The sequence below is a fragment of the Eurosta solidaginis genome, chromosome 1 (assembly GCF_040869045.1).
Source record: "Eurosta solidaginis isolate ZX-2024a chromosome 1, ASM4086904v1, whole genome shotgun sequence".
Classification (NCBI taxonomy): Eukaryota; Metazoa; Arthropoda; class Insecta; order Diptera; family Tephritidae; genus Eurosta; species Eurosta solidaginis.
Genome location: NC_090319.1, coordinates 105,217,877 through 105,236,826, shown reverse-complemented (window position 1 = coordinate 105,236,826; position 18,950 = coordinate 105,217,877). Strand labels below are relative to the sequence as shown.

The 18,950-nt window shown below is 35.5% G+C and overlaps 1 long non-coding RNA gene across 2 annotated transcripts in view; it reads right to left on the bottom strand.

Moving 5' to 3' along the window:
- Positions 1 to 7,126: 7,126 nt before the first annotated feature.
- Positions 7,127 to 18,950, bottom strand: part of LOC137236657 (uncharacterized) — a 79,802-nt gene continuing 67,978 nt past the window's right edge. The window contains exons 3-5 of one of the 2 annotated variants that reach the window (XR_010948555.1): positions 7,848 to 7,998; positions 7,549 to 7,773; positions 7,127 to 7,480 (exon numbers count right to left, since the gene is read on the bottom strand). This is a non-coding gene — a long non-coding RNA (uncharacterized lncRNA). Of the gene's footprint in view, positions 7,481 to 7,545; positions 7,774 to 7,847; positions 7,999 to 18,950 lie in introns of both variants that reach the window. The other variant, XR_010948554.1, reaches the window with a different exon arrangement.

Here is an 18,950-nt window from a genome sequence, read left to right as displayed (position 1 = left end):
CCTAACTCGATTTCCATTTTTTATTTTGCGTGACATTTAGATTTGACGTTTACTGCCAGCTGACGTTTAATTTTTATTTTAAAAATTGTAATTTTGTTTCGTATTAAAATGGAGGTAAGAATTAATTTTCGTAAAAAATTATATATTTTTATTAAATTATACCTTTTTTGGATTTATTTCAGATTTGTAATGAGCAGCTTATTACTGCCGTGCAAGTGCACGTTTGTTTATACAACAAATCCTCGGCGCTTTACAAAAATAAAGCTGCAAAAGATGCAGCATGGGAAGCAGTTGCAGGAGCAATCAACAGCAATGGTAAGTAAATGCTGGCGGTGGTTTATTTTTGTATTTTAATAATTATTTTATTGTGTTTTTCAGCTTATAACTACAAAACACGCTGGCGGTCTTTGTGCGATCGATATAGGAAGGGGAAATCCGTGGATGGGGGGCGGTCGGGTGCTGGCACCAGCTTTAGAAAGCAGTGGAAGCTGTTCAGCATGATGCAGTTTATTGAGAATTCTGCAGAGGCAGGAAGGTAAGAAAATTTTGTATATTAAAGTAAATATTTGTGCCTGTGTGCCGCTAATGTTTCCAGTACTATATCGACTGCTAAAACACCTTCAAAAATGTCGGTAGCGTAAAATAAAAAGCAATAATTGTGCCTGTGAAATGTTTATTACCGTTTTTGAATTGTTTATACCGACATTTGTGGATGTATTTCAGCTGTCGATCGCGGTCGTAAAGTACTTAGCATTTAAATGTAAGTTTTGATGTCCAGACGTTTGTCTTTGTGATTCAATCAAATATTTCACAACGAAACCCAGGGTAGTTTTAAATATCATTGACATTTGGTTTGGCGCGGATCGATCCGCACTCCCTCCGCAAAGCATCCGTCGGATACCGTAACAAGCACGAAAATCCTTCATTAAAAAAAATTTTCGAGGTCATTTTGAGGCTTATTTCGGATCATATCCAAAAATTTAAATAGCTACATACTTTGAATGCCTATAATAAAGTTTTATTAAATTTTTTTTCTACTTCCAGGCCAATTGCCAATGTAGACTCTCCTCCGCCACCAGACAAACGCCCTTCTCCTCGTGAGCCGCCGAAAAAGAAAAAGGTGGATGACCTTTTTGAAGACGTTTTAATAAAGATGCGAGAAAAGTACTCCCTCCTTGCTTAAATTTAAACTTGTAAGGCTGTCTCCCTCGCAAATGGACGAGTTGCAAGCAGACATCTTAGCACTTGTTTCAAACAAATTTAAAGATTATAATTTATAAATTAACTAGAAGACCCGGCAGACGTTGTCCTGCCCTAAATTTGGCCTATCTGCATACATTTCAATAAGCTTTTTCCGTCTGACTCTGCCCCCACCTCTTCACTTTTTCCTAATCCTTTTATTCACTCCCTCCGTCTTTTTCGCTTCCCCTATCTCCATCTTCGTCCCATTCTATCTCTTTCTCAATCTCCTTCTCTCTTTTCTCTTCTCTCAATTTCTTCTGCATCCCTTATTGCCTGTCCCAGAGGGTGGTATGTATTTTATTCCAGTCCCAATCCCACTCCGAGTCTCAGTCCCAGTCCTAGTCCTAATCCCAGTCCGTCTCTGGATAATATATTACTCTATACTAAAGCACTCATCAACAGCTTTAATTTGATATCCACATTGTATAAACACTGTCTAGGCATTCACTGGCCCACGTTTTGGCCTTTATCTCGAGACCCTAGTCACTCAGGGGTATGAAAATTACCCTCTCCACAACTAAAGACACCTGAATTAAAAAAAATATAGTACCTCTAAGTCGCGGGCCCCCTCAGAAACCCTCCCCCCCACCCTCTCGGCGGACCTGGTGATAAGCAGGTTGTTTAATTAAACACGGAAGTATATCCGCAACACCTGAAAATATGAGTGCCACTGCGTATACGTAACATTTTATTATTAAATATAAAAAATTTTAAAAAATACAATAAAATAATATTGCGACTATAAACTGAGATATAACATATCCTTTCTCTCAAGTAAGATCAAACTACACACTTGCACCAAAATCGGTTCAGTAGTTTAGGAGTCCATCGCGCCCAAAAAGTTTGTGGCACGTGTTTTTTATATATTAAGATATAAAAGTTATCATTCTCGACTGATTCATACACCGGAGAAAAGAAAAATAGCAGTGGCAGTTTTTATCACTGAATTGTTTTGCACCGGCTTATAATAATTGAATTTCAATTATTATGTTTTCTAAGAGAAACTGAAAAGAAAGAAACATTTACTGGGCATATTGCGATGGAACCATTTCGACAACCGCCAACGTAATCATCATCAGGCAATTTTTGTAATGTTATCAAAGCTCATGAATTCTTAAATATAAGTATAAACTGAACACACCATTAAACAAACATACATAAATATGTAAAACTGAGCCCGAGTTTACAAAGCTTCTCATTCGCAACGAATAAGAACTTTACAAAAACAAATATACATGGCACACAAATTAATATAGACAAAATGTCTCAATTGTGTTGTTAGTGTAGAAACGAGAGAAACTGAATTAAGCATGAAAACAAATACCAGCAGGATGGCCTAGTGGTTAAAGGCAACTGCAGTTTCACCATGTGATTCACGTTTCGAATCTCGGTGAAACCTTTGATAACATTACAAAAATTGCCTAATGATGATTACGTTGGCGGTTTTCGAAATGGTTCGATCACAATATGCCAGCAAATGTTTCTTTCTTTTCAGTTTCTGTTAGAAAACATAATAATTGAAATTCAATTATTATAAGCCGGTGTTAAGCTCATGAATTCTTAAATATAAGTATAAACTGAACACACCATTAAACAAACATACATGAATTGTTTTGAGTATGTGGTTTTGTAGCCCAATAAATTTTAGTACAACAAAGTACAAATTATAGATCTCTCATAATTCGCCTTGATTATTGACAACTTTTTTTCGTGGGTGTTTCAGATTTCCGCCCATACAATGTGAACAATTTTTTGTTGTACTAAAACTTATTGGGCTACAAAACTGCATACTCAAAAAAATTCATATATAAAAATTGCGACTGACAATTTTCTGTTCGCAGGTGTACAGAGACGGTAAAATAATAACAGTGGTACTTTTTATCATATTTCGTCAATTTAGTTCTCTTTTTTTATTTTTGATAATTTATGAAAAAACGTTTAATTTTGTCGCTGAAACTATGCAAACCAATCTCAAAAACAGGTCCAAAAAAATTCCAAAGTTCGAGAAAATTTTACGAATATTTCGAAGTTTTCGATTTAGAGCTTTCAGATGTTTGTTGAGTATGCAGTCTTGTAGCCAATTCAATTTTATTTTAATGAAATTTAAGATTTAAAGCGATCGTTTTCTTTCATATAATGAATGAACCAAATCTTATTTTATATGGAAGAAAATGAGCAACACTATCGACAAAAAAATTCTCAAAACTAAATGTTGGCCAATAGCGTTTTGAAACTTGCACTTCCTTAAAGTAAAATTGAATTGGCTACAAAGCTGCATACTCAACAAACATCTGAAATCTCTAAATCGAAAACTTCGAAATATTCGTAAAATTTTCTCGAACTTTAGACTTTTTTTTCAGCGACAAAATTAACAAACGTTTTTTCATAAATTATCAAAAATAAAAAAGAGAAATAAATTGACGAAATATGATAAAAAGTACCACTGCTATTATTTTACCGGCTCTGTATATACGTAAAGTACAAAATATATAACAAAGATGTGCCATTTGTTTGTAAAACCTTAAAAAATATATGTAATCATTGATACATGTACAAATTTTGAATTCTAGTAAATAAAAATGTTATTTATTCTTAAATTTTTATTTCATTAGTATTTAAAACAACGGTTGTTGGTATTTCATTTAATTAATTTTATTAACATATGAGCCGTTTATTTTGAAAGTGGCATAAGTCATTTCCAACTCATGGTCTTAAATGCATTGTTATTTTTGAACGAACGCATATATAGATGGTTCTACAATTATAAAATAATAATAAGAATTGCATCTTTTGGATATTGCACTCTAAAAAACTGGAGGCGAGGAGAGATACAAACAAATTACCACTGAACCTAAACGACATAAAATGACTTATGCCACTTTCAAAATAAACGGCTTATATGTGGATGTATGGATATGTGGATGTCTGGATATTTGGATATCTGAATATGTAGATGTCTGAATGGCAAATTTATCTATATTCATTAATGTAATTACACAAAGGGATCCTGTTTTGCAATGCTTGTTGAGTGGAAGCATTTGATGTGTTCAAAACTTCGCGACTAATGCTGTTCGAATTACTTGGTGGATTAGGGTCTTGTTCTCTTGTATTCACTTTATGAAAACGAAGAAAATTGTCAAGTAAAACCGTTGGTAGCACAACCTAGCATTATAAGGTGTTAAAATATCGTATTTTAGTATGGAAAGTCTGTCAGAGATTCAGAATTTTTGCCAATTTATTTCTATTTTTTTCAAGTTTTTAAATCATCGGTAGAAACGCTCTTGGCTAAAATTCTGATTTTGACAGTTTATTCCAAGTCTGAATCAGCAGTTGCATTTTTTACCTTTTTAGCATTTTCAGACATAAGATTAATGGGGTTCTGAAATATTCTCCATTGTGCCGCCAGTATACCTGAAAAAGATTGTAAATTTTGTACAGAACGTAAGGTATATATAATATATATATATACTAACCTAATGCTATTTCGATGCGTATACGACCACGAGAAATATGCTTGTTATACTTTTCTTAATCTGGGTTAATATCCCTTGCGAAAGGTTTCCTTAGGTTGGTCTTAAGTGGAAAAGCTGCATCCGCCACTAAATAAAAGAGGAATGGTGTTTCTGTTGGCGGCATGAAAACGCCCCCATCAGTTTAGCTCCCACTGCACCGATGTCACCAAGAATGAAAGTATAATTGCTGTCACACACTGCTAGCAAAACCTGAAAAGGATTTGAAATGGGCATACAGGTGTATTTATATTAAAAAGTCATGCAATTAAACTTACGATGCTGAAGTATTTCTGTAATTAAAATATTGGGAACCACTGTTATTTGGGTACACTATTCGAATATGTTTCCCATCCAACGCTCCGATGCAGTTTGGCAGTCCGGTGTCTTCCTCAGATCTTCGAGAAATTTGTTACCATTCATCTTTGTTTGGAACACTTACATACAATCCTACAAGGTTGTTCCAGATGTCATCGCAAGTTTCCAACACAACGCGTCTTGCAGTTTCTATTCCAATTTGTTAATTCTCAAATGAATTCGCAAATATATTTTTGTATATACTTACAAAAGCGTAGCAAAAAGACGCTTCTCTGGATGTATTGCAGGCCTACGATATTCCTTTAGCAAATATGGTTCCAACAGTCTTAAAAATGTTTCGAATAGGTCGGAAGACATCCTTACGGACTTATAAAAGAGGTCTGGAGCTTTGCGCTTCAGAATATCATAGCCAGTCGCTTTGAATCCAAATTCATCCCGAGTTTTAAATAATTGGCGTCTACATCTGCGTCCGTGCTGCCTTTGATACTTTTCCCGTAATAAAATAAGGTCTTCCGTGTCACTTAAAATGTCCATTTTCTCTTTTTATTTTCTTTGTTAAATTGTTAACCAAACGTATAAAATTTGAACTTGTCAATATTTTTACAAACAAATTTGACAGATATGACAGCTCTGTTAGAGCCGAAAAGCTAACACCTTTCCGGGATACAGGCTCAGCGCAAGGGTCATATGTAAACTTGTGGTGCTCTTCATCACGTCTTACTCAAACGTAAACTCCATAATGGAAGACCTTGCAATATCCAAGCAAAGCTGCAGCGATTGGATAAGCTTCCTTAGAGAGGTGTTGGTAGACTGGAGCATACGCAACGGGGATAATATGAGAGGCGGTCCCGGAAAAACCGTGGAAATAGACGAAGCTAAAATGGGCCGCAGAAAGTACAATCGCGGCCGAATAATAGAGGGCCAATGGGTGTTCGGTGGCATAGAGAGCGGGTCTCGCAAAATGTTTGTCTCGGCTGTCGCAGACAGGACCGGGGATACACTTCTCCAGGTTATTAAGGAAAAACTAGCGCCTGGAACTACTATAATAAGCGATTGTTGGAAAGCATATGATAGCCTGGAGGAGCATGGGTACACCAATTTTTCGGTGAATCAGTCCCAAAATTTTTTGACCCGATGACTGGTGCCCACACCCAAAACATCGAACGGAACTGGTGGGAATTCCGGTCCTCTATTCCCGATTATGGCCGAACAGATGAAAATTTCGACGGTTACATAGCGGAACTTCTATTCAATTGAAAGAATACCACTATGGGGGACCGCATTCACTATTTAATCAAACTAATCGGGGTTGTGTATGCTCCAAGTGGCACTTAAGGCGCTAGGAATTTCCGCCGTGGTCATGGCCCCTAAGCTGAGCAACGCAACCTTAGCATGGTGAATAATAAGTATATATGTAAAAAAAGATGTCAAATTTATTATTCTTTCAGATATGCCGATTAGTGCAGACATTATTGGTCCTTTCGAGAGGTCGTAAAAGGCCCTTATCAGGGCCACCAAAAAATGAACAAAGGGATTAAATTTAATTAATTGATATTGATTTCTTCCTTTCGGGACGTCATAAGAAGCCACCAAAAAAGGAACAAAGATAGTCAACTTAACTAATTGATGTTGCTTTCGTCTTTTCGGGACGTCAAAAGAGGCCCTTATCAGGGCCACCAAAATATGAACAAAGAGATTAAATTTAACTAATTGATATTGCTTTCGTCCTTTCGGGATGTCATAAGAGGCCCTTATCAGAGCCAACAAAAAATGAACAAAGAGATTAAATTTAACTAATTGATATTACTTTCGTCCTTTCCGGACGTCACAAGAGACTCCTATCAGGGCCACAAAAAAAAAACAAAGAGATTAAATTTAATTAATTCATATTCACTGCTTTTGTCCTTTCGAGAGGTCGCAGAAGGGCCTTATCAGGGCCAACAAAAAGTAAACAAAGAGATTAAATTTAATTAATTGATATTCACTGCTTTTGTCCTTTCGAGAGGTCGCAAGAGGTCCTTATCAGGGCCACCAAAAAATGCACAAAGAGATTAAATTTAATTAATTGATATTGCTTTCGTCCTTTCGGGACGTCATAAGAGGCCCTTATCAGGGCCACCAAAAAATGAACAAAGATATTAAATTTAACTAATTGATATTGCTTTCGTCCTTTCGTCATAAGAGGCCCTTATCAGGGCCACCAAAAAATAAACAAATAGCAAACATTTATTTTTAATAAATTATCTAAAATTTTATTTTTTCTTGAGCGAACACGGTCACGAGGGCGTCCAATGAAATGTGAATTGTTCGAATAATGTGATTCACCAAAATGTGATTCGTTGTTGGCGTTACGATAAAGTGGAGAGCGGCCCTCTGTCCGTGTCGAAGAGGTGCGTAAAATTTTTGATATGCTATCAAACGAAAGACAATATATTAATTTATAATGTAAGATATATTGGTATTACTGAATGCATACTACCGAAATCCTGAACTCCCCCCATTATGGGGAGTACTCTCAGCTCACTGTGTAAATGGTGTTCTGTTGACATAAGAGGACAGCCCGTGCATGCTCGCCAAAATGTAGATCCTGATCGAACATCACGCCCAGTATTTTCGGGTGTGAGTCAGTCGGTAGCGTAATGGCATGTATGATGTTATTGCCTTTTATCATGGTATTGTGTTCTAAATATCTTTGTATATTTAACTTTCAAAATATATTTTAATATTAATACTTTAAAGGAGATTTAAATACAGTTTCAATTTGTGTTGCCTACTTACCTTTGTTTTGCATTTTTGATCCCTCAAAATTTTTGAGGATAGCACCAACTCCATATGCTTCATACGCCATAATTGCTAACAGTCGGCGCACAATCTACTGTAAGGATAATATATCCCAGTCAATATCACCATCACATGGCGTTAATTATATCTAAATGGTACAAAAAATGCATATGTATATAGGATATTTTTTTTTTTGGTTTAAAATAAAAATAAAATTAAAGAAAAAAACTTTTTTAAAAATAAGCTTTTATTATTGGCGGCCACCGTGGTGTGATGGTAGCGTGCTCCGCCTACCACACCGGATGCCCTGGGTTCAAACCCCGGGCAAAGCAACATCAAAAATTTTAGAAATAAGGTTTTTCAATTAGAAGAAAATTTTTCTAAGCGGGGTCGCCCCTCGGCAGTGTTTGGCAAGCGCTCTGGGTGTATTTCTGCCATGAAAAGCTCTCAGTGAAAACTCATCTGCCTTGCAGATGCCGTTCGGAGTCGGCATAAAATCATGTAGGTCCCGTCCGGCCAATTTGTAGGGGAAATCAAGAGGAGCACGACGCAAATTGGAAGAGAAGCTCGGCCTTAGATCTCTTCGGAGGTTATCGCGCCTTACATTTATTTATTTTTTTATATTGGTTCATAAAACTAACTAAAAAATAAATTGACTGTAAATAAATATAACACTTTATAAGTTCATTGTAACCTTTAACGATAATTAGGCTTTTTCGTCTGCGACAAAAAAATCTATATTTTAAATGACAATGCTATATGACAGGCAATCATGGCGGAACGATACAAGGTGGCAACATGGTGGCATACCTACATACATAAATAAGAATTCCATGTACTTTGTTTTTGTAAATTCGATAGAAAAATGTCAAAATCGTACTGCGCCTGAAGTTGGAAGTATCAAATCAAATAAAAAAAGGTTATAATCAGCTGTTCGATGTGGCCACCTTGTTTCGTTCCGCCATGCAGACAATGACATTTACTTTGACAACTTACATTTTTAAGCACTGAACACACCAAAAACTAAGAAATTGAACGCTCCCAACAGAGTTGAATTGTGCTTTTGACTTCATTAGGCATTCGATTAGCTACTAATGAAATAATTATAGATTCGAATTTTGTAGATAAGATTGAGCTCAATAAGCGTCTTAATGTAGAAAACTGCCTTTATTATCAATAAGCCATCTGTGTGAAAACAGTATTAGGCTTTTATTATCGCCAAAAATATGTAAAACAAAATCAAGTGCGCAGAATAGTATGCAACATTTAGCGATAACAGCCTAACTTCTACGTTCGTGTATACACAAACAAAGCGAAGTTACCTGCGTTCTTGAGGACTTACGCTTTTATGCCAAAGTAAGCACATATCTTTACCGATAACTCTGTCATCGATAAATTTATCGAATTCTTGCAAAGTAATATTGCATTGTCATCGGAGTTATACATGCGTGCAAAATTTCAGCACAATCGGACATAGGGAAGGGTATCAAATTTGATTACAGACAACAGCCAGGCGAAACTAAATAAAAGCTTATAAAAAGGCTATCAACCAAATTACTGATACGAATCGCTACGTTTAAATAACCCTGACTGAGTATGAGCACACGATTTTTTATATCATGATGCGAATATATTGGGGCATATTTATAATCGAAATAAAATGTGACTAAGTTAGTTGAAGCATTTTTGACAGAGAGCACATATAAAATTGTGTCAAACAGTGTTAACTAAAGCTTAAAACACAATGCCCTGACGCCGCGAAATAAACGCGACAAACGAACGCCTGGTCAAAAATAGAATCCCCATAATTACATGAAGGTGAACACAATGAACGCCAAGAGCGAAATTTACGCGACGTCATTTTGCGACGATAGATTTATTTCTATCGTCGCCGCCGGGCGATGACGACAAACATAATTTCCAAAAACAAAATGATTGCTAACTTATCATAAATCGAATAATAAGTCGAAAAAATGTGTTATTGACAAAATACTTTAATACTATCGTGTTGAAGATAATTTCATTACCTTTAATTTGGTATACATATCTTTATATTAGAAGGTATAACTTGATTATTTAGGGGCGAAAAACAAAGAAGGTGTCATATGAGTTCAATTATTTTTATCGATGTAGGTATATATATGATGTTATTTATGTATGTATGGGTTTATGCATTGTATTAATTAATTGAAAAATACATAATGTATAACATTGCTAATTTTTTATTGCTGAAATATACGTCAAAGGTAAACTATTTAAAATTTTGCATTCGTGAACGAGCTGATATTACCTTATGACTCTTATGTTTATTGTTATGTTAGCCGAATTACTGTGCGTGGCGCAGCCGGTGTTGGATCGGCTAACATAACAATAAACGTAAGAGCTATAAGGTAATATCAGATCGTTCACGAATGCGAAAGAGCTTTTTAAAATTTTTGTTAAATAAAGACTAGAAAAGTTAAAGATATATATACATCAGATGAAAGGTATTTTTATAAGTTATTTTTCGAGTTTTTAATTTTTGAAATCCATCCATTAGTTTCGGAGATATTTTGATTTGAAAAATTCATAATTTCGCATTTTGACATGGAATTACCCCAAACCTTTCATTTGCACCAAAAAAGAAATATAGCATTGGAATCAGCATAAAAATCTCTATAAAGTCCGATTTTAAAATTTTTTTTTTTGACGAATGTATGTATGTATTCTGCACTTGTTCCTAATTTTTAATTTAATTTAATATTTTTGTTTTGTTTTGTTAATTTCTTAACATTTTGGGCGTGTTTTAGCAGTCAAGTGCTACAGCAGAAAATTTAATTTTAAAAAAAGAGTTAAATCAGAGTTTTAATTGTCTTCATCTTTATTTCTAAATAATGGCCACTCTGAATAAACAGCGTCAATTTCGCACGGCATTGTATTTTAAGTAGACGAAATGTCTGGGCGTAATTTAAAAAATGTCATCGCACGACGCGCCGTATATCGTCGTCGCTCGGCATTGTGTTTCAAGCATAACGTAAAATCATATTTTATTGCATGGTTCAATTATGAACAGGTTGGCTCATCTCATCAGCTGATTTTATTTATGTCATTGCATGGTCGAAGGGATTGTCAAAAGAAGATGGCAAACTCAAATGAAACCAACACATTGGCAACATTTTACTTACACATACAAAAACTGCTAAGTTTTATGTTTCCATTCCATACCATTTGCACCAACACCAATACACAGATTTTGACAATTTGAACAGACATATTTTGTTGCTTTACAGATGAGCCAACCTGTATATAGTTGAACCATGTTTTATTGTGACTTTGCCTATGTCGCGTTCAGTTTACAACTACTTATTCCAGATCTCTGCTCTGTGGGTTAAATCTGTTTTAAAATAAAATTCCAACTTTCGCTTAGCTAAAATTCCATCGCCAAAAATCTGTAAAACAAAATCAAGTGCGCAGAAAAGTATGCAACACTTACTGATAACAGCCTAACCGCGTTAGCGTTCGTTGTATCACAGAATTTTTACATATGAAAACGAGGGCTGTTGTTTGCAAGGTTGCATTCCTTTGAGTTTATCGCGTTTACACCGTGAAATGTTGTATATGATTTTTCATACAAAATTTGACAGTTCGTTTACGCACTACACCTTTTCCAGTTTATAATGAGAATATATAACTTTGTATTGAGAAATATAAGTTTATATTAGCTGTTTTTTTTTTCTCATCTATATACGTTTAAGCTTAAACTTTATATGGACTGCTAAGCGACAAACTTTAAATAAATAAAAATAAATGTAAGGCGCGATAACCTCCGAAGATATCTAAGGCCGAGCTCTGAAATTGCTACGCATTAAATTAGTACTACTAAATTTCAATACGCATTGTACTCAGATGTAACTGAAATATGTGTCCATGTTTCACCCCCTGCATTGCAAACAACAGCCGTCATTTTTATGTGTAAAAATTCTGTGATACAACGAACGCTAACGCGGTTAGGCTGTTATCAGTAAGTGTTGCATACTTTTCTGCGCACTTGATTTTGTTTTACAGATTTTTGGCGATAGAATTTTAGCTAAGCGAAAGTTGGAATTTTATTTTAAAACAGTTGGAATTTTATTTAAAACAAGATTTAACCCACAGAGCAGAGATCTGAAACAGTTTTACAGCTGAATTCAGTAAGCCGTCTCCAGTCACTATTAGAGACTATTTGGGGTGAAAATCACTTTTGAAACAATTTGCCATTCTGTAAGCTGTCTCGCGTCTCCAGCCTCACAAAAGCAATCACTAATTTGTGAGCTGGGCCGGGGCAGATCACAAACGTGAAAATTTCAGAAAAAGTATGAAAATTATTTGCGAAAAACGCTTTAAATATATTTTTTTTATTCCTAAAATTAAAATAAGCATAGAAAAAATTAAAAAACAGAAAATACTTAAAAAAAAATTGAACTCTATGTGGCGCCGCTGAGATTCGAACCAAACACTTTGGGATTTTGTATAAAAATTGTGAACGGCGTCTTAGCAAGCTCAGCCAAAATACCGCCCAACTTTATGTTAACAAAATGCAGTGCTATATTAGCCGTGTTTTTTAACACGCGTATATCCGTTTACGCTTAAACTTTATATTGACTGCTAAGAGACAAACTATAAATACACCTCTGAAATTGCTGCGCATAAATTTTGTCCTACTAAATTTCAATACGCATTATACTCAGATGTAACTGAAATATGTGTCTTTGTTTCACCCTGTACACTAATTCTATGTATTATATGTGTGTCCACAATTCATCGCAACTGATTCAGCTATATGTTATACCCTATGGCCATCAGAGCGTTGCGTCTCCGCTTTTCGGTACACCCTGTTGCTGTAGCTAGTTGTTTTACCACAGCCGCTAGATGGGTCTCCTAAGCATTATCTAAGCGAAGATAGGCGTTTTTTAACACGCGCAAACGAAACGTATACGCGCGTGTTAAAAAACACGGCTATTATTTGTTCAATGTATGAGTAAATTGTCATTTTGGTGAATTTCGTCGATATAGTGAATTGTTTTTGTGACTTTCGTTTACTGAATACCGAAATCATCTCAAGTCACAAAAATTGTCTCTAAAGGAAAATCTCAAATTTAGAGACTTGAGATGAGATTGAATTACAGAATCCAGCCGTTAAACTGAACGCGACTTAGGCAAAGTCACAATAAAATATGATTTAAGTTAGTTAACACTCGAATAGAAGAACTTGACTGTTCAAAGTTAACTTCGAAGAAACCTTGTAATGTTGATGCATTAAAAGAAATGGATAGGATGAGAAACGTTACAAATAACTAAGTAAAGATTACATAACTAATTTAAACAATATTTCACCCGACTAAAAATTGAAAAAATTCATATTTAAATTAACTTTAAGAATAAAGCTTTTCTAAGAACAAGCTTCTATTAAATGTTCTTAATTATACCATCAAAATTTAACAAGCTTTTTATAAGAACAATTACCCTCCAAAATTCGTTGGATCATGTGGTCCACTGGAGTACTTACCATTATACTCCACTGTAATGCAGCAATGGACCAACTCATGTTTCTACACGAACATATTATAAGCCGATCATTGCTCGTTTTTAACGATTGTAATCACTGCACGATGTTTATTGGACTGTGGGTACTCCGTGGATTACTCTGATGTAATGCGGAGCTAGTGTATATGGTCCAGTCCTAGGACATCGCAATGTTAATTGGACCATATTTTTTGAATTTGAATGAATTGTGGTTAATTTTGGAGCACTCGGTTGGTCCGTAGCGAATACTCCATACATGCATGCATGGAGTACTCGCGATTTGAGTACGTAAAGAATCTCAAGGAAAATTTTAAAGATAATACAGAGTGCATAACATTAGTTGACTTTTCTGAAAATTATTGGTTTAAGGTACAAGATGAGGTACAAGCGTTTCATTGGACAAAAAATTAAGCTAATCTTCACCCTTTTTATATATATTTTAAGAAGACGGCGTACTTAAGACACAAACTTTCTGTGTGATTAGTGATTATCTAAACCACCATACTGTATCTTTTTTTCATTACAAAAAATATTTTTGGACCATATTAAAATAAACTATCCACAGTTTAAAGAAAGATATTACTTCAGTGACGGTGCAGCTTCCCAGTACAAAAATAAAAAAAAATTTGTCAATGTGTGCCATCACAACGAGGACCGTTAACATTCCAACATTTAAAAATTCAAATTCAAAAAAAAAAAGACTGACGCAAGAAAATTTACCGAACCGGACATGGCCGGTTACTACTCTGAAATCAAAATTCAAAAAAAACTGCTGTAAATAAAAGAACCAAAAGGAAAATAAACAAAAAGGGCCGCCGCGGGTGTTGTTGCGACGCCCGGTGCTTAGTTCCACCCTCAAATAACCATGGCCACCGACGCACCTAATTTTCGGTCGCCCCTTACCTGTTCACCCTACGTGCCTTCTAAATGAATGGTGACGCCAGCATTCCCATATTGTTAACAAATTTATTCAATATTAGCCGTGTTTTTTAACACGCGCGTATACGTTTCGTTTGCGCGTGTTAAAAAACGCCTATCTTCGCTTAGATAATGCTTAGGAGACCCATCTAGCGGCTGTGGTAAAACAACTAGCTACAGCAACAGGGTGTACCGAAAAGCGGAGACGCAACGCTCTGATGGCCATAGGGTATAACATATAGCTGAATCAGTTGCGATGAATTGTGGACACACATATAATACATAGAATTAGTGTACAGGGTGAAACAAAGACACATATTTCAGTTACATCTGAGTATAATGCGTATTGAAATTTAGTAGGACAAAATTTATGCGCAGCAATTTCAGAGGTGTATTTATAGTTTGTCTCTTAGCAGTCAATATAAAGTTTAAGCGTAAACGGATATACGCGTGTTAAAAAACACGGCTATTCATTATTGCTAACATAGCTTTTCTTTTTCTTTTCTTACTGCAAGGTGTCTGAATATGTTTAAGCTTATAAATAATTTTATAAAAAAAATATAGCAATCGAAAATGCGAGCCTAATTAAAGAGGAACTCTATTCCTGTTTGTAAGTTTTTAGAAAAGTTTATTGTGAGCCGCGTTTTGCGACGGTCCATTGAAAGTAATAATAATTGGTTTGTTTTATAATCTACTATGCTATATGTGTAATAAAAAAAATCTTTTTTTCTTGTAGAAATTTGGTTAAATGCCCTTTTCTCTTTTTTTTTCACAAATCTATCTTAGGGCTGTACAGTTTGGATACAACTTCTGATAATTGGGGCCCCCTTACAAAATTAATAGGTTGTTGTATTAGATTTACTTTGGGTTTAACAGAACATCGATTTGGTATTACACAAAGTATAATGACACTAATATGTACTATGCACTAGGAAATTTATTATAAACGCAACTAGGACTAAACTTGGGGTAAATCCTACCCCTCAAAAAAATATTGTTTCACAAGTTCAAGTAAAACGTATGCTTTTAAATTCATGGAAAAATTACGGGGGTCATACAACTGTACAGGTAGAACGTGAACTTTTAAATTTATTGTGAACTCAACGAAATTGTTTTACAGGTTCAGGTAAAGCATGAACCTTTTACACTTATAGTACAATTAATGAGATCGTTTTACTCGTTCAAGTGAAACGTAAACTGTTTTACATGTAACAGTCAGGGTTGGTATTGTTTCGGGCTTAGTTCAACTCAGCCAACAAAAAATGTATACAAAAGAAGTTTTTGTTTTGATAATGCAAGCTAATCCGCATTACTTGTTATTTGCGTCTCTTAATATAGATTTAATGCATTTTAACTGATAATGCAACTGAACTTGAATTACCAATAAAACTTTATTCCTTACCGAAACAATATCAACACTTTTGCTCATTCCAAAATCATATTCGCAACGATTGCATCAATTAAAAAAATGTAATGGTAAAATTCTACCGTAACGCAAAGCAAATTTTAATACCTGAAACACTTTTTTTTTGTTTCACAGGCAGTATAAATTGCACACCTATGACCATTAAAATATGCTTTGTTTTTTTGTTGGGTAATTTTTTTTTGTATGCAACAATTTTGAACGTACAACAAGAATTGCCTTTTTTTTTCTAAACTTTTCATTTCCTTTGGGCATTGTGCATATTGCATTCGTATTCACATTCGCTTTAATTCTACACTAGGGTGATAGCCTTAAACTTGAGTATGTTGGTATATTGACATTATATAATGTTGCGGAGTCAAAAATATAATTTTAAAAGACAAGGTTAAGGCTACAATTACATAATTTTAGTTCAGTATTGGAACGAACTCACCGCTTAACCGCTGATGTTCGTTATCGCAATTGGACTGGCCGCAGGCCTATATTCGCTGCCCTGTGATTGTCATTGTAGCTGGTTTATTGTAGCCCATCTGGTCGTAGCTGATAAGGGTTGTGCTAGTTTTGTTATAGCCGGTATGAACGCAGATAATAAGGATGCGCTAGTAGTATTGGAGTCGGTGGTACCGCCTGGTGGTTGTTGCGCTCGTGGTTCGAGGTGATCGAGTGAACCTGGTGACAATAAAAACTTCGTGTTGACTTTTACGACCTGGATGACTTGGTGCTAATTGGGTGTTCGTGCATTACGCTGCAGCGTACTGCTGGCCCTGGAGGCGGATGTGTTGGTTTAAAAGTCTTCTAGTAATTCGCTTGACCCTGTACTACTAAAAGGTTGTTATTTGGATTCGGACTTGTCGATGCTGTCGTATCAGCAAGATTCGTTAAATGTTCCTTAAATGTCCTTTTTGGTCCGCAGGAAATTGCAAAAAAAACGAAGATTCCAAACTGTTCGATACTGGTTAAAAGCTTCGCCACAATTAAAAGCTTCACAACACTTATTTTACCAATGTGCTTACCGGGTAGTTGGTCGATAAGAATGGTTGACTCAGTTAAGCGGCAAGCAGTGTGCAATTAATAGGTTTTTCACTGCCGTCGGCTTTAAATGTCGCTTCTTTTAAAAAAAAACCCAATTAGCGGACAAAATTATTCCTAGCCGACTAACGGACCACATTCCGGGAAAATAAAAACCCCACTTACAAAAAAAATAAAGTGCGTGCAGCACTGCCTCGCTGGGTGAAATAAAAAAAATCCGGATAACTTGACGTGTAGTCTCGTGACGCCTTCGACTACTGCCCCCAATGACCAGTCCGGACAACCTGATCCGTCAACCATTCCACCGCAACGCAGGTGGCTGCTTCTGTGGCTGCCCACCTCAGACTGGAGGAATGGTCAACTTCACACGTTGCCCGAACTGACCACTGAGACCAGCGCCTCAGGTGCCACGTTGGGCGCCATCTGTTAGGGAAACGCATTTACAGTGGAAGCAGTAAGGAAGGCGGTCGGCATGATGTTGTGGTGCACAGTGGCTAGTCATTGTCGGCTGGGGCGGGTCCTTGCCAACCTTATTGTTCCTGCGCCATAAACAGAAAAAAGTTCCTATCATGCCTATCAAAACGAGCAGCTGTCAAATTCAAAACAAACTGACAGAAACGCAGAGACCGACTCAAAATGCTTATAATTCAAATTAAAACGACATCCGGTAGAACCGGATGCCACGGACAAACCGTTAACATTCCAACATTTAAAAATTCAAATTCAAAAAAAAAGACTGACGCAAGAAAATTTACCGAACCGGACATGGCCGGTTACTACTCTGAAATCAAAATTCAAAAAAAAACTGCTGAAAATAAAAGAACCAAAAGGAAAATAAACAAAAAGGGCAGCCGCGGGTGTTGTTGCGACGCCCGGTGCTTAGTTCCACCCTCAAATAACCATGGCCACCGACGCACCTAATTTTCGGTCGCCCCTTACCTGTTCACCCTACGTGCCTTCTAAATGAATGGTGACGCCAGCATTCCCATATTGTTAACAAATTTATTCAATATTCATTATTGCTAACATAGCTTTTCTTTTTCTTTTCTTACTGCAAGGTGTCTGAATATGTTTAAGCTTATAAATAATTTTATAAAAAAAATATAGCAATCGAAAATGCGAGCCTAATTAAAGAGGAACTCTATTCCTGTTTGTAAGTTTTTAGAAAAGTTTATTGTGAGCCGCGTTTTGCGACGGTCCATTGAAAGTAATAATAATTGGTTTGTTTTATAATCTACTATGCTATATGTGTAATAAAAAAAAATCTTTTTTTCTTGTAGAAATTTGGTTAAATGCCCTTTTCTCTTTTTTTTTCACAAATCTATCGTAGGGCTGTACAGTTTGGATACAACTTCTGATAATTGGGGCCCCCTTACAAAATTAATAGGTTGTTGTATTAGATTTACTTTGGGTTTAACAGAACATCGATTTGGTATTACACATAGTATAATGACACTAATATGTACCTACTATGCACTAGGAAATTTATTATAAACGCAACTAGGACTAAACTTGGGGTAAATCCTACCCCTCAAAAAAATATTGTTTCACAAGTTCAAGTAAAACGTATGCTTTTAAATTCATGGAAAAATTACGGGGGTCATACAACTGTACAGGTAGAACGTGAACTTTTAAATTTATTGTGAACTCAACGAAATTGTTTTACAGGTTCAGGTAAAGCATGAACCTTTTACACTTATAGTACAATTAATGAGATCGTTTTACTCGTTCAAGTGAAACGTAAACTGTTTTACATGTAACAGTCAGGGTTGGTATTGTTTCGGGCTTAGTTCAACTCAGTCAACAAAAAATGTATACAAAAGAAGTTTTTGTTTTGATAATGCAAGCTAATTCGCATTACTTGTTATTTGCGTCTCTTAATATAGATTTAATGCATTTTAGCTGATAATGCAACTGAACTTGAATTACCAATAAAACTTTATTCCTTACCGAAACAATATCAACACTTTTGCTCATTCCAAAATCATATTCGCAACGATTGCATCAATTAAAAAAATGTAATGGTAAAATTCTACCGTAACGCAAAGCAAATTTTAATACCTGAAACACTTTTTTTTTGTTTCACAGGCAGTATAAATTGCACACCTATGACCATTAAAATATGCTTTGTTTTTTTGTTGGGTAATTTTTTTTTGTATGCAACAATTTTGAACGTACAACAAGAATTG